At 37.2% G+C, this 16,235-nt stretch overlaps 1 protein-coding gene across 7 annotated transcripts in view; it reads right to left on the minus strand.

Annotated features, from left to right (window-relative positions):
* The window catches only part of FCHSD2 (FCH and double SH3 domains 2), a 298,118-nt gene that overhangs the window by 34,908 nt on the left and 246,975 nt on the right, over positions 1 to 16,235 (minus strand). The gene's annotated exons all lie outside the window — the stretch shown is intronic.

Consider the following 16,235-nt stretch of genomic DNA (forward strand, 5'->3'; position numbering starts at 1 on the left):
CCAATCCCTTAAACGTTCCTAGTTTTGGAAATCTGTCAATCCCAGACATCCAAGCTTCTCAAAACCCTATATAACAACACTTGCTTTGTTTAGACAGAATGTGTTTTGTGTCATTCTCTTTTGCTTAGTAATACATTCAACCTCATTGTTTCACATATGCAAGTGCTGATCTCTTCCTTAACATTTAAGGTTCCACTAAGTTAATTTTGAGGACTCTCAGTTGGTGGCTTTCTGTGGGGCTCCTGGAAAAACAAGTTGGAGTTGGTGCAGTGGCTTGTAACTGTAGTCCAAGCTACTCAGGAGGCTGAGGAAGGAGGCTCGCTTGAGCCTAGGAGTTTGAGGCTGCAGTGAGCTATGATCATGCCTGTGAATAGATAGCCACTGTACTCCAGTGATACTTTTTGGTATATAACCTTTTTTTTTTCTTTTAAGAGCTAGAGTGGTCGCTCTTTTGCCTAGGCTGTTTCAAACTCCTGAGCTAAAAGAAATCCTACTGCCTTGGCCTGCAAAAGTGTTGAGATTACAGGTATGAACAGCTGTGCCCAGTAGGTATACAATTTTGATTTCCCTCTGAATTCTCTGCTTGGGGAGTTGATATCAAAAACAATTTGTGTTCTGACTTGTTTCACTGGGCTTTCTTTGCTGAATTAATTTTTTTTATCTTAATGTTTTTAAGCAAATAGATTTTTTTAAAAATCGAGGTAAAACTCATTATCTAAAATTTGCTATCTGAATCATTTAAAGTGCACAATTCAATGGTTTGGGGTACCATATAAATCTTTATATAAGGTAACTGAAATTTCTGGCTTAGAGGCATTCAATTTGGTAAATACTCTTACAAAAATCTGCTTCTTCTTTTCATAATTTCTTTTTTTGGTAAAACTTTATTGACATATAGCTCAGATGACAAAGATCTTTTGGTATACAACTTTTTTTTTTTAAGACCATACAATTCACTCATTTCAAGTTTGCAATTCAAACGCTTATAGCATATTCATAGTACATGCAACCATCACCATAGTCAATTTTAGAATATTTGATCACATTCAAAAGAAACACATACCATTTACCTATTGCTCCCCAACCCCCTATTCTTTACAGCCCTGACAACCACTATTCTACTTTGTGTCTATAGATTTGCCTATTACAGACATTTAACATACACGAAATAATATAATACATGGTCTTTTATGAATAGCTTCTTTCACTTTGTATAATATTTTGAAGATTCATCTATGTTGTAACATGTATAGCATTTCATTCATTTTAATGGCCAAATAACATTCTATTGTGTGGATATACAACATTATAATGTTTATCCACTTCTCAGTTGGTAGTCATTTAGGTTGTTTCTATTTCTTGGCTATTATGAATAATACAGATTTTAGTGTGGACATGTTTTCATCTCTCTTGGGTATATACATAGGACTAGCATTGCTGGATCATGGAGTAATGCTAAGTTTAACCATCTGGGGAAATACTAGACTGTTTTTCAATGTGGCCACATCATTTGGTTTCACCAGTAGGGTGTGAGGGTTTCTCCACATCCTGGCAAACACTTGTTACTGTCTTCCTTTTGATTCTAGCCATTCTAGTGGGTGTAAAGTGGTATCTTTGTTGTTTGCATTTTCCTGATAACTATTAATGTTAAGAATCTTAAAGCTGGGCACGGTGTTTCACGTCTGTAATCCCACTTTGGGAGGCCAGGGCAGGCGGATCACGAGGTCAGGAGATCGAGACTAGCCTGGTCTACATAGTGAAACCCTGTCTCTACTAAAAATATAAAAAACTAGCTGGGGGTGGTGCTTGTAATCCCAGCTACTTGGGAGGCTGAGGCAAGAGAATCGCTTGAACCTTGGAGGTGGATGTTGCAGTGAGCTGACATCGCGCCATTGCACTCCAGCCAGGGTGATAGAGTCAGACTCTGCCTCCAAAAAAAAAAGAATAATTTCATGTGCTTATTTATTGGTCATTCATACATGTTCTTTGGAGAAATGTCTATTTGGATCCTTTTCCCATCTTTAAGCTGAGTAATTTCTTTTCCTTTTTATTAGTAAGAGTTTAAATGTATTCTAGAAGGAAGTCTCTTAGCAGATACATGATGTGCAAATATTTTCCCCTATTCTGTGGCCTGTCTTTCATTTTCTTGGTAGTGTCCTTCGAAACATGAAAGTTTTAAATTTTGATGATGTCTGATTTATCTAGTCTTTCTTTTGCTGCTTAGACTTTGGTGTTAACTAATCCAAGGCCACAAAGATTTACCCCTATGCTTTTTTTGTAAGTTTATTAGCTTTAGCTGTTACATTTAGGTGTTCATTTTGAGTTAATTTGTGTATATGATGTAAAGTGGGGTTGTTAAGATAATTAACTGGAAGGTCATTAAACTGAGGCAGCTCCAACATTCTGGGTTCCTATATAAGCAAACCAAAACTCAACTCAGTATAAATGGTAAAACAAAACTGAAGCTTGATCAATCAAAAACTGCCAACTACCTTCTAATTAGAAACTTTCCACTGGAATGATCCAAAAAAGGTTACTACTGTGCCACTTTAACCAATCAAATATTTGCTTTGTTTGCTTCTGAGTTCACCCTTTTATAAAAGCATTCCTCTGGCATTCCATTGGTGGATCCCTGAACTGCGTATGATCTGGTGCTGCCCAATTAATTATCACTATTTTCTCAAATAAGAAAAATTTAAAGTGCCTAAGTTTATCTTTTAACAGGGTTAAACTTCATTCTTTTGAATATGGATATTCACTTGTCCTAGCACCATTCTAGTATGCTTTTGTTTTTTTTAAGAGACAGGGTCTAACTGTTGCCCAGGCTGGAATACAGTAGTATGATGATATCTCACTGCAGCCTCTAACTGCTGGGCTCAAGTGATCCTCCCACTGCAACCTTCCCAGTAGCTAGGACTACAAGTGTATGCCACCATGCCTGGCTAATTTAAAAAATTTTTTGTAGAGACAGCCATCTCACTATGTTCCCCAGGCTGGTCTTTAACTTCTGGCTTCAAGTGGTTCTCCTGTCTCAGCCTCCCAAATGCTAAGATTACAGGTGTGAGCCACTGTGACTGACCTCTAGTATTCATTTTTAAAAAATGAAATTTATTTGTTTTTTAAAAGAGTAAACAAATTCTTTCTTAGAAATCACATATGCGGGCCAGGTGCGGTGGCTCACACCTGTAATCTCAGCACTTTGGGAGGCCGAGGCGGGTGGATCACGAAGTCAAGAGATCGAGACCATCCTGGTCAACATGGTGAAACCCCGTCTCTACTAAAAATACAAAAAAAAAATTAGCCGGGCATGGTGGCGCGTGCCTGTAATCCCAGCTACTCAGGAGGTTGAGGCAGGAGAACTGCCTGAACCCAGGAGGCAGAGGTTGCGGTGAGCCAAGATTGCGCCATTGCACTCCAGCCTGGGTAACAAGAGCGAAACTCTGTCTCAAAAAAAAAAAAAAAAAAAAAAGAAATCACATATGCAAGTCATTTCATTGCTGAAGCAGAAAAGAGAGAAGTATTCAGTGCATTCTACTTTTTTTTTTTTTTTTTTGAGACGGAGTTTCGCTCTTGATACCCAGGCTGGAGCGCAATGGCGCGATCTCGGCTCACCGCAATCTCCGCCTCCTGGGTTCAGGCAATTCTCCTGCCTCAGCCTCCTAACATTCTACTTTTTAAAGTAGCTATTCAAGATCTAGTTTTTATAAGATTTATTTTGTCAGTATTTTACCAAACAACCGATAAACACGGTATTTGCCAACTCAGATTTAGACTGCGGTTCCAGAATTAAACACTGCTAACTTCCCTTTAGGATTTCAGTTGCTTATAAGTTAAAAATTGTCTAAAAGCAGAACTTTCTAGTGTTTTCAAATGAATTTTCATGATTTGCCAACTGATTAAAAATTTTCAGAACATAGCTCTCTGTAAACTTGATGGCATTCCAGATACTACTTGACCAAATCATTTTTGGAACCTTTAAAGAGGCAGACCTTTTAAAAATAATATTTTAAAAACCCAGATCTTTTAGGATACATAATCTTGGTTTATAAACACAATTACCTAGATTTTAACACAAAATTCAACATAAGCATATGTAAGTGTAAAGCTATAGTTGAATTTATGAAATTTTTTGATAGTTTTAAAGTCTGTAAATCTGATTTAGACTTAATTCATTTGCCTTCAACATATCTCTTCCCTAAGGACTAGAACTGTGTGTATTATACTACTATTTAGGACAGTGCTTTACTTGTAGAATAGCATCAATAATGGTAGATAATAGTACTTGGTAGATAAAAGGTACTACTCCATCTTTGGTACCTTAAAAAAAAAAAAAAGCTCCAAACAGCTTTTATCATATGTACTAGGAACTGTATCATCTTGTATTTCGTTTAATCTAGAAAGCAATTCTAGGGGTCAATATTATAAACTCTGTCTAGCTAACTATCATTTATTTGACAGGGTCTCGCTCTGCTGTTCAGGCTGGTGTGCAATGGTGCAATAATAGCTCACTGTAACCTAGAATTTCTCCTGAGTAGTTGGGACCAGAGGCACATGCCACCACACCTAGCTAATGTTAAAATTTTCTGTAGAGAAAATTTGCCCAGGTTGGTATCAAACTCCTGGCCTCAAATGATACTCCTGCCCTGGCCTCCCAAAATGCTGGAATCAGAGGTGTGAGCCACCCTGCCTAGCCCCAAAACTCCATTTTACAGATAAGAAAAATTATTTAATCAAGGTCACACCAACTGTGGTAAGTTGTTATATTAAAGGTTCCCAAAGAATCATGCTTCCTAGTATCTATGTAGTCCACTCCCACCATGATTCTGGGCTTGTCCATGTGATTTGCTAGTGGAGCATTTGCCAATTTAATGAAAGCAGAGGACCCTCAGTAGGTGGACTGGACTTCTTGAAATATGCTGTCATCATGCTGAGGAAGTCCAGTTTAACCTACATGTTGACGAAAGACCACATGGGGAAAAGGCCCAACCATCTCAGCTGAGCCCAGCCTTCTGGCCAATCATCTAGCTGAATGTAATTTCTTGAGTAATCTCAGGCAAAATCAGCAAAAGAAATGACCAGATGGCATGGTACGGTGGCTCACATCTGTGATCTCTGCACTTTGGGAGGCCAAGGTGGGAGGATTGCTGAGTCCAGGAATTTGAGGTTTGAGACCAGCCTGGGCAAAATAGCAAGACCCTGCCTCTATAAAAAATAAAATATTAGCTGGGTTTGGTGGTACATGCCTGTAGTCTCAGCTACTCGGGAGGCTGAGATTGGAGGACTGCTTGAGCCCAGGAGGCTAAGGCTGCAGTCTGGCCTGTGAGACAGAGTGAGATGGTCTCAAAAGAAAATAAAAGAATAAAAAAAATGCACAGTCAGCACCCAGAATGGTAACAGATAATATACCATGGTTGTTTTTGCCATAAAGTTTGGGGTGGTTTTCAAAGGCAGCAACAGATTACTGTGTTTGAATGATGTAATCTCCAAGTATTTGGGCATTTTCTAGCCACTGTTCTGTTACGGATTTTTAATTTAAGTCTAATTAATCAGAGAACTTACTATGTATAATATCAATCCTTTTAAACTTATTGAAACAGGTTTATGGTCCAGTTTATGATCTTGTCAAATGTTCTATGTGTACTTTAAAAGAACACATATTCTACTCATATGCTGTGGAGTGTTCTATGAATGCCAATCAGGTAAAGTTCATTAATGATATTGTTCATCTTCTATGTCCTTATTGATTTTCTATCTTCTTGTTCTATTACTAAAAGAGGGACACTGAAGTCTCCAACTACAATTGTAGATTTGTCTATTTCTTCTTTCAGTCTGCCAGTTTTTGCTTCATATATTGTGTAGCATTATTATTACATATACATCCAGGACTGTAATATATTCTTGATGAAATACCTTTAAAAATCATTATGAATTATCCTTCTTAATATTCCTTGTTCTAAAACATATTTTGTCTAACATTAATATAATCACTTCAGGGTTTTTTTTTTTTTTTTTTTTTTTGAGACAGGGTCTCACTTTGTTGTTCAGGCTGCAGTGCAGTGGTACAATCACGGTTCAGTGCAGCCTCAACCTCCTGGGCTCATCCTCCCACCTCAGCTTAGCCTCCTCAGTAGCGGGGACTACAGGCATGCACCACCATGCCCAGCTAATTTTTGTATTTTTTGTAGAGATGGGGTTTTGCCACTTCAGTTTTTTAATGGTTAGTGTTTGTTCTCCTGTGATAAGCAACAGCTAAAATTTCTCCTGGATTTTCTGCCTCTCAGTTATTGTTTCCTGCCAAACTGCTTGGAGTCTCTGTTCCACCTATGTACTCAGGTATCAGCCAAGGATTTGGAAAGGCTTTCCAAATGACATCCACCTTCAGGCCAGTAAGACAGAGGTTCTGCTTAAATTCTGGTTGTGCTGCTCCTCGCAGATGCAGAACTATATAATGGAAATGTCACCAAGTATAGTCCCATTCTTTCGAGGAGAAATTCTTCTCCAGGTTTTACGTGCTTTAGGTCATTTTCCAGTTCTATTAAATACTTTTTGTTTTAATATTTATACCCCATATTGTCATCTAAAATAATTAGTCTTATATAAGCTAGTACCCCATTACAAGAAGCAGAAAATCTTTTAGAGATATGTTTATTCTATATTCAAAGAGAATTATAAAGAAGTCTAAACTTTCACTCAATAGTTTACTATTAATAGCAATATTCATGTTGCAGTTCTGAAAGTGCTTAATATATACTGCAGTTATTATTCTATAACATACAAAGCAAGATGGGCATGGTGGCTCAGGTCTATAATCTCAACACTTTGGAGGCTGAGGCAGGCAGACTCAAGACTAGCCTGGGAACTCAAGAGCTCAGGAGATCAAAACTAGCCTGGGAAACATGGGGAAAGCCTGTCTCTACAAAAAATGCAAAAATGAGCTGGGTGTGATGGCACATGCCTGTAGTCCCAGCTATTTGGGAATGGAGGTGGGAGGATCGCTTGAGCCTGGGAGATGGAGGCTGCAATGAGCACCACTGCACTCCAGCCTGGGTGACAGAGTGAGATCCTGTCTCAAAATAAATAAATAAATAAAAAATTTAAAAGATATAAAAAGCAAATAACATTTTATGAAAATATGATTAGGAATAAAACTTTTTAGTGTAAGAAGAAAAAAAGACATAAATATATGTAAAATCAAAGAGGTTTAATAAAATCCCTCTAGCTGGGCATAATGGCATGCACCTGTAGTCATGACTACTTTGGAGGCTGAGGCAGGAGGATTGTTTGAGTCTAGGAGTTCAAGGCTGTGGTACACTATGATTGTGCCTTTGAATAGCCACTGCATTCCAGCCTGGGAAATATATTGAGACCCTGTCTCTAAAAATAAATAAAATCCCTCTAATTGTCCATTTTAATTGGAAATATCAACACGGACTCATGATTTTAAAAAAGTTGTCTCTAGCTCTAACAACAAAGAAAGATTTTTAAAAAAAGTGATACTTAGAACAATAAGCACCTTCACAGCCCAGGCTTTAGTGTCTAAGTACCATTTTCTATTAACAGAATCGGAGCTTCTTGGAGAAACAGCTAATTCTAAGTCTGGGCAGGAAAAACACAAGGTGAACTTGTGATAACTTATGCCAGAAAGAAAGTGTTCAAGGACTAATGGGGGTAGTGTCAAAAGTACACAGAAGTCAGCTGAATGGACTCCCAGTTTTAGATAATATGGGGCGGAATTCAGATTATATGGGACTTAAAATGACCACTGAAATTGATAATACACTAAATGGATAAAAATGTATAATAAGTTGAAATGACGTCAGGTGAAACTCCAGGAGGAGAGGCAAATAATAACCACCAAGAAAAGAACATCTACGGTAGAGCTATGAACTGAAAGATTCTTAGAGCTTGTACAGGGTTAGAAGATATTACAACTCTGTGGTGGCTCACACCTGTAATCCTAACACTTTGGGAAACCAAGGCGGGCAGATCAGCTGAGGTCAGGAGTTCAAGACCAGCCTGGCCAACATGGTGAAACCCATCTCTACTAAAAATATATTTTAAAAAAATTAGCTGGGTGTGGTGACAGGCACCTGTAATCCCAGCTACTTGGGAGGCTGAGGCAGGAGAATTGCTTGAACCCAGGAGATGGAGGTTGCAGTGAACTGAGATAATTGCCACTGTACTCAATCCTGCAAGACAGAGTGAGATTCCTTAAAAAAAAAAAAAAAAGATATTACAACTCTATATAGTCAGAGTTGAGAGAAGTTGGTGGATACCTATGGCATTAGTACAGGGCTAATTTATCTCTAAATTTATCTCTAGACCAACTCAAACAAAGTTTAAAAACAAGATTCAAAATGACCAAACTGATCTGCAAGTAACTGACCTGGTAGCCAAAACAAAACTCAACAGTCTTTATAAGAAGAAAATAGAGTCTAGAAAGTTAATAACCAAACAGTCACTATCTCTAGATTCAGTAAAACCTTAGTAGGTATTTGAAAAGCAGAAAAACAAGAGCCAACAGAAAAATCGGTCAACAGAAGAGTGAAATGAGAGATGATGGAATGAGTAGACAAGAACTTTAAATTTTTTGCTATTATAAATATTCTTAGAGGTTTAAAGGAAAACATGAAGACAGGAATGAACTAGAAGATAAAGAAGAACCAAATAGAAATTATAGAGCTAAAAATATAACATTTGAAATAAAAATTCACAAGATGGCTTTAACAGTATAGTTTATACACTATAGAGAAAATACCCATAAGTTTTATAGACACTAATAATAATTCATCAAACTGAGACTGAGATAAAAAATAAGGCTGAATAAAAATGAGTGGAATGAGCTTTGCACATGACATGTAGGATAGTATCAAGCGATTTAATATTTGTGTAATTGGAATCACAGAAGAGGGCAGAAAAGATATATCAAGACATAATGGGCAGGGCGTGGTGGCTCATGCCTGTAATCCCAGCTACTCAGGAGACTGAGGCAGGAGAATCGCTTGAACCCAGAGGCGGAGATTGCAGTGAGCAGAGATTGTGCCACTGCACTCCAGCCTGGGCAACAAGAGCAAAACTCTGTCTCCAAAAAAAAAAGAAATCAAGAAAGTAATCCTATTTACAATAGCTACCAAAAACAAAACAAGCAAAAAAAAAAAAAAAAAAATCCCAGGAATAAATTTAACCAAGGAGGTGAAAGATCTCTACAAGGAAAACTACAAAACACTGATGAAAGAAATTAAAGAGAACACAAACAAATGAATACATGCTCATAAATCAGAAAAATTAATATTGCTAAAATGATCATACTACCCAAAGCCATCTACAGGTTCAGTGCAATTGCTATCAAAATCGATTACATTCTTTACAGAAATAGAAAAAAAAATTCTAAAATTTATATGGAACCACAAAAGACCATGAATAGCCAAAGCAATTCTGAGCAAAAATAATAAAGCTGGAAGTAATATACTACTTGACTTTAGTAACCAAAACAGCATGGTAGTGTCATAAATACAGACATACAGACCAATGGAACAGAATAGAGGCCCCAGAAATAATGGACTTACAGCCAACCAATTTTTCACAAAGATGCCAAGAACTTGCACTGGGTGAAGGACACCCTGTCTTCAAAAAATGCTGCTGGGAAAACTGAATATCCACGTGCCAAAGAATGAAACTAGACCTCTCTATCTCTCACCATAGATAAAAATCAGCTCAAAATGATTAAAGACTGAAAACATAAGACCCAATATTATGGCTGAGCACAGTGGTTCATGCCTGTAATCTTAACACTTTGGGAGGCTGAGGTGGGTGGATCGCTTGAGCCCAGGAGCTTGAGATCAGCCTGGGCAATATGGCGAAACTGCATCTCCATTAAAATTACAACAACAGAGGTGAAGGGATCACCTGAGCCTGGGGAGGCCAAGGCTACAGTGAGCTGTGATCATGCCACTGCACTCCAGCCTGGGCAACAGTGACACCCTGTCTCAAAAAACAAAACAAAACAAAACAAAAATACAACAACAAAAAAAAACAGAGGGGAAATGCTTCTGGACATTGGTCAAGGCAGATTTTATGGCTGAGACTTTAAAGCCACAGGCAACGAAACAAAAAACAGACAAATACGATTATGTTAAATTAAAAACTCTATGCAGCAAAGGAAACAATCAACATAGTTAACAACCCTACAGAATGTAAGAAAATACTTGCAAACTATTCATGCAACAAGGGACTAATATCCAGAATATACATGGAACTGAAACAACTCAATAGCAAAATATGACGCAATCTTATTAAAAAGTGCCCACAGGATCTGTAACCACTTTTCTCAAAAGAAGACATAATAATCAATAGGTATATGAAAAAATACTCAACATCACTTATCATCAGTAAAATGCAAATCAAAACCTGATATCAAAACCAAAATCGGATATCATCTGACCCCGGTAAGAATCGCTGTTATCAAAAAGACAAAAAATAACAAGTGCCAGTGAAGATGCAAATAAAAGGGAACTCTTATAAACTGTTGGTGAGAATGTAAATCAGTATAGCCATTATGGAAAATAGCATGGAGGTTTCTAAAAAGACTGAAAATAGAACTACTATATGATCCAGCAATCCCTCTTTTGGGTATCCAAAGGAAAGAAAATCAGTATATCAAAATCATACCTTCATCCCATCTTTATTACAGCACTATTCACAGTGGCCACGATGTAGAATCAACCTAAGTATCTACAATGAATAAGGTAAATGTGATATATGTACACAATGGAATACTATTCATCCATAAAAAATAATGTAATCCTGTCATTTACAACAATATGAATGGAACTGGAGGTCATTATGCTAAGTGAATTAAGTCAGGCACAGAAAGACAAATATCACATGTTCTTACACATGTGTGGGAGCTAAAAAATGTTAATAAAAGATAAGTAAAGAGTAGAATGATGGTTATCAGAAGCTGGGAAGGATTGGGGGAAGGAGATGAAGAGAGACTGGGGAATAGAAAGAAGCAAACAGACAGATGGAATAAGTTCTAGTGTTTAATAGTTTAGCAGGGTGACTATAATTAATAATTTATTATATATTTCAAAATAGAAAATTTGAAATGTTCTAAATACAAAGAAATTATAAATGTCTGAGGTGATAGATATCTTAATTACTCTAATTTGATCATTATATACTGTATGCATGTATCAAAATATCACATGCACCCTATAAATATGTGCAATTATTTTGTAGCGATAAAAAAGAAGCCAAAAAAAAAAGAAAATAAAGAGTGCCTAAATAAATGGAAAGACACATCATGTTCAGGAATTAAAAGACTTAATATTGTTAAGAAGTCAATTCTCCTCAAATTATTTGTGGATTCAATGCAATCCCAATCAAAATGCCCACAGTCTTTTTTGTAGAAGCCGATGGCAATGAGAATAGTCCAAATAATTCTAAAACAAAAATAGTGTTGGAGGAATTATATTATCTGATTTCAAGACTTATAATGTCATTAAGACTGTGATACTGGCATAAGTACAGACATATAGACCAATGGAACTGAATACAATCTAGAAAATATTCATACATATATGATTAGTTGTTTTCAATATAGGTGCAAAGGTAATGGGAAACGCATGTATTTAAACTATGATGCTGGAACAACTGGCTATTTGCATAGGAAAAAAACAAAAACAAAAGAAAACCATGACCCTTAACCCATAACAGACCTTAACAATTCAACTTGAAATGTTTAGGATCATAGTCCACAAAGAAAAGCTTAAACTATTTAACACTTCTAGAAGAAAACATAAGAGAATATATCACAGCCTTTATCAGGTGAAAATTTCCTAGAACATAAAAAATAATAATCATAAAGGACAAAATTCATAAATTAGATCTCATCAAAATTAAAAGTTTCCAATCTGAAAAATGAAAAGGTAAGCCAAAGACTGGAGAAAATATTCACAATACATGTATCTAAACAATGACTAGCATCCAGAAAACATAAAGAATTGTTATAACTCAGTAATAAGACCAATCCAAATTTGGGCAAAAGATATTAACAAATACTTTACTAAAGGGGATATATGAATGGCCAATAAACTTATAAAAAGATGTTCAGCATCATTAATGTTACTAGTCTGTAGTCAAATGCAATTCAAAACCACAGTGAGATACCATTACACACACTCAAATGGCTACAAAAAGACTGACAAGTCGGGGGCAGTGACTGATGCCTGTAATCCCAGCACTTTGGGAGGCCAAGGGAGGCAGATTGCTTGACCCACGAGTTCGAGACCAGCCTGGGCAACATGGTGAAATCCCATCTCTACAAAAAAAAAAAGAAAAATTAGCCGGGCATGGTGGTGTGTGCCTGTAGTCCCAGCTACTCAGGAGGCTGAGGTGAGAGAATCGTTTGAACCCAGAGGTTGAGGCTGCAGTAAGCTGAGATCATGCCACTGCACTTCAACCTGGGTGACAGAGTGAGAACCTGTCTCAAAAAAAAATTTTTTTTTTAATGAGGTCATAATAATACCCAAGGAAAAAAAATATCCATTTATCTCTGCTGGAGGTGACTAGCATTTGCTAATAGCAAAGAGGAAAGAAAGATCTTTATCATGGAAAGATCTGGTAGCACACCACCTTATTAAGTGACTACTCTTAGTAGCATTAATAGCGGGACAACTTGATGTTATGATTATTGATGAAAAATATTAAAATCTATGAACTATTTTGCCTAAAATACGAACCTGCCTCTAATCAGATCTTAAGACCTAACTTCCATTTTACAGAACATAATTAATTCATCAATCTAACAAACACATAAAGCCAGTATTGCAAGATACAATAGTTGAATCTAGATGTTAGGAAATACATGTTTCTTCTTTTTTTTTTTTAACAGTGGTCAATGTGCAACATGTTTATTCTTCGTATTTTCTGTATGTTTGAAAATTTTCAGTAAAAAATGATATAAGTGATTAGTCAAGAGGTCTGCTAACAGCGTGAATACAGTGAAACCTCACAATAATAGGCCCAGAGGTAATGTAAATTTGGAAATAATGTGATTAGAAATATATCTATATCTATCTGTATAGATGTACTTACTTACTTAGAGATAGGGTCTTGCTCTGTTCCCCAAGCTGGAGTGCAGTGGTCCAATCATGGCTCACTGCAGACGGACCTCCCAGGATCAAGCCTCTGCCTCCCAAGTAGCTGGGACTACAGGCACATGTCACCACACCCAGCTAATTTCTTTTCATTTTTGTAGAGATGAAGTCTCACTGTGTTGCCCAGGCTGGTCTCAAATTCCTGAGCTCAAGCGATCTTCCTGCCTTGGTCTCCCAAAGTGTTGGAATTATAGGCATGAATCACTGCACCTGGCCTAAAACTTTTGTTTTAATAGCAGCGTCACTCTTGTTATTAACTTTGAAATAATGAGGCCTCACATTTTATATAACCAGCTTTATCTCTTTTGTATAGGTATTTATAATAAATAAAGTAAATAACTATCAAATGAAAAGAGAAAAATCAATGGAGATGATATATAGGCAGAAGAAAGGAAAAGGGTATGTGCAGAAACCATTATTGTTAATTTCTTTGAAGACTCTCATGGTCTAGTCTATCCAAAAATTTTATTATGATAATCCTGTAAGCACTACCCCAACAAAATATGCCCTCATATTTACTGGCTAATTTTAGTTAGGCTATTTTTCGTATCTGGCAAGTGGAAACCAAGTGAGAGATTATTTTATGCTAACAATAAAATTAATTAAATGCTACAGATATTCAAAAAAGAAAATGGATCTGCTATCATGGTTTTAGCATACTATATTCCATATTTTTGGTAAGAAAACTATCTTTGAGAATGCAGACGTAAAATTAGAAGAGGTAAGACATCATGTGACAAGAATTTCACTTCATGTTTTTAGTTCAAAACTAACAAACACAGTCTAGTTTAGCACACTATGGAAATAATAGGTCATTCGGCCTAAATAAAGACTCTGTGTGCCTGATACCCACTATTGCTACTACTAGGGATGGTGGGAGGTTTGGGTTTGGTGGAGTTAGGGTACTGGTTGGTGACATCACGCATGGAGTCTAGAAATGGAAAATACACAAAATATCCTTCAGAAAATCTCTGACATTTGTCTCAAAATAATTACTCCTGTTCCACCAAGGTTCTGAAAAACTGGCTTCATCTAGAGCATGGAGAAACGAACAACAGGAATAACTCTTCTACCATAGGCCACTGTTTCTTGGCGTAGGCGAGGGCTTGCCAACACGACTTGGCCAGCACCCTAGGACAGTGGCTTAGCCATGACCCTGAATTCAGAGAGGAAAATGACTAGTAACTATACACCCTGCCCTCCTCACTATGGAGGCTGCCGATTAGACTATGCCAGGAATGAAGTGGAAGTGGGGTTACTAGGGTTTTTCCAGCCCAGGCAGATGGCAAGCCTGTTGTGATTCAGATCACTTCAATGGGGCTGTGCCAAAAACATGCTCATATTCTCTATGCTTGCCTACACTGTCTCTCCCTTTACCCCACAACCACTGAAGCACTTTTTCAAAACCTCTAGAGTTCTAAGGGAGTGTTAGAAAACCACTAATTTAAACTTAAACCAATGCAGAGATTCCTTGTATGGGGAATCCCTATTTATTTCCCTGAAACATGCGTGCCCAGAATCTTCTCACACACTTACAGGCTGCACTATGCCCCAGGGGTGCTTCTTCTGTCTTTGGGAAGATCTGACTATTACAAAGTATTTCTCAATACTAAACTCACATCTGCTTCCTTCCTACCTTCATCTTTTGGTTCAAGTTCTACCTCTTGAAGTTGTATGACATCAATCTGATCTGCTATCCCCTTTTCTCTGACTAATCAAATAATATTGATCTGCCAGTATACAACTTAAGTCTGCCTCTTATGTTTTACCTCCACAACAATCCCCTCTAGAGTGATTTCTGTGTCCTCTGGGTTCTTTAGCTATACTTTATACACCACTCCTCAGCACTTACGCTTTACCATCTTAGTTATCTTTGGCATTCTTTATGCCTTTCTAACAAGAACATAATCTTTTGATGGCTGAAGGGTGTCAGTCTTTTTATAAATATTTACCTCCATAACCCTTTAACATGTTGCTGCTGAGTAGATAAAAGTGTGTGCACAGGTCCTCCATGAACTGGCCCTAACTACGATGAGTTTACTTACTTTACCACATTTCCTCACAAAAATCCTCTACTCTAGCTGGGCACGGTGGCTCATGCCTGTAATCCTAGCACTTTGGGAGGGCGAGGTGAGCAGATCACAAGGTCAGGAGATCAAGACCATCCTGGCTAACATGGTGAAACCCCTTCTCTACTAAAAATACAAAAAATTAGCTGGGTGTGGTGGCGCACGCCTGTTGTGGCACTATTCAGGAGGCTGAGGTGGGAGAATTGCTTGAACCTGGGAGGCGGAGATTGCAGTGAGCCGAGATTGCACCACTGCACTCCAGGCTGGGCGACAGAGCAAGAATCGGTCTCAAAACAAACAAAAAAATTCTCCACTCTAATCATATCCAGCTACCAAATTACACCCTGTGTCTTCCTCATTTGCTAATATTTTCTTGTTTCCTATCTCAACCTCTCCCTATTTATAGCAGAGAGTATTAGCCTCAGGCATATGAACTCTAAATACTATACATAAAATGTACATTTTTGTGTGTGGGAGAGAATGTTTCATACGACTCTCAAAGGTCTCATGACTCCACAAAAAATTAAAATCCACTATTATAAATTTTTTCCCATCTCTGCTTAACCAAATCTACCCTATTCCTAAAAGCCTAGCTCATGCCCCTGGATCCAGGGAACCTTCCATATGGGGGAGATTTCCTAAGCTCTGAACATGTATATAGATCTCGCTATATAAGGAGACAGATATATCTAAATTGATATGTACATATATATATATATATATATATATATATATATGTATATATCAATTTTTCTACCATTAATTTCTGTGGTTTATTATGTACCTTGTAGAAATTTTAAAATTAGTGTCTTCACTGTGGCTTAAATCTGTGTTTAATGTTACATGACTGTAAACTTTATAGCACGTTCAGTGTCTTTGTTATAGGTACTGCCTTCCACAGAGCAGGTACTTAACAAATACTATTGTGGACATGAATGAAGACAGTGAATCATCTTCATCTCAATGTATGAAGAAACTCAGTTTTAAAGGTGCATATCACAGCTGT

Source organism: Aotus nancymaae, unplaced genomic scaffold (genome assembly GCF_030222135.1).
Source record: "Aotus nancymaae isolate 86718 unplaced genomic scaffold, 86718_ANA_hifiasm-v0.15.2.pri h1tg000059l, whole genome shotgun sequence".
Taxonomy (NCBI): domain Eukaryota; kingdom Metazoa; phylum Chordata; class Mammalia; order Primates; family Aotidae; genus Aotus; species Aotus nancymaae.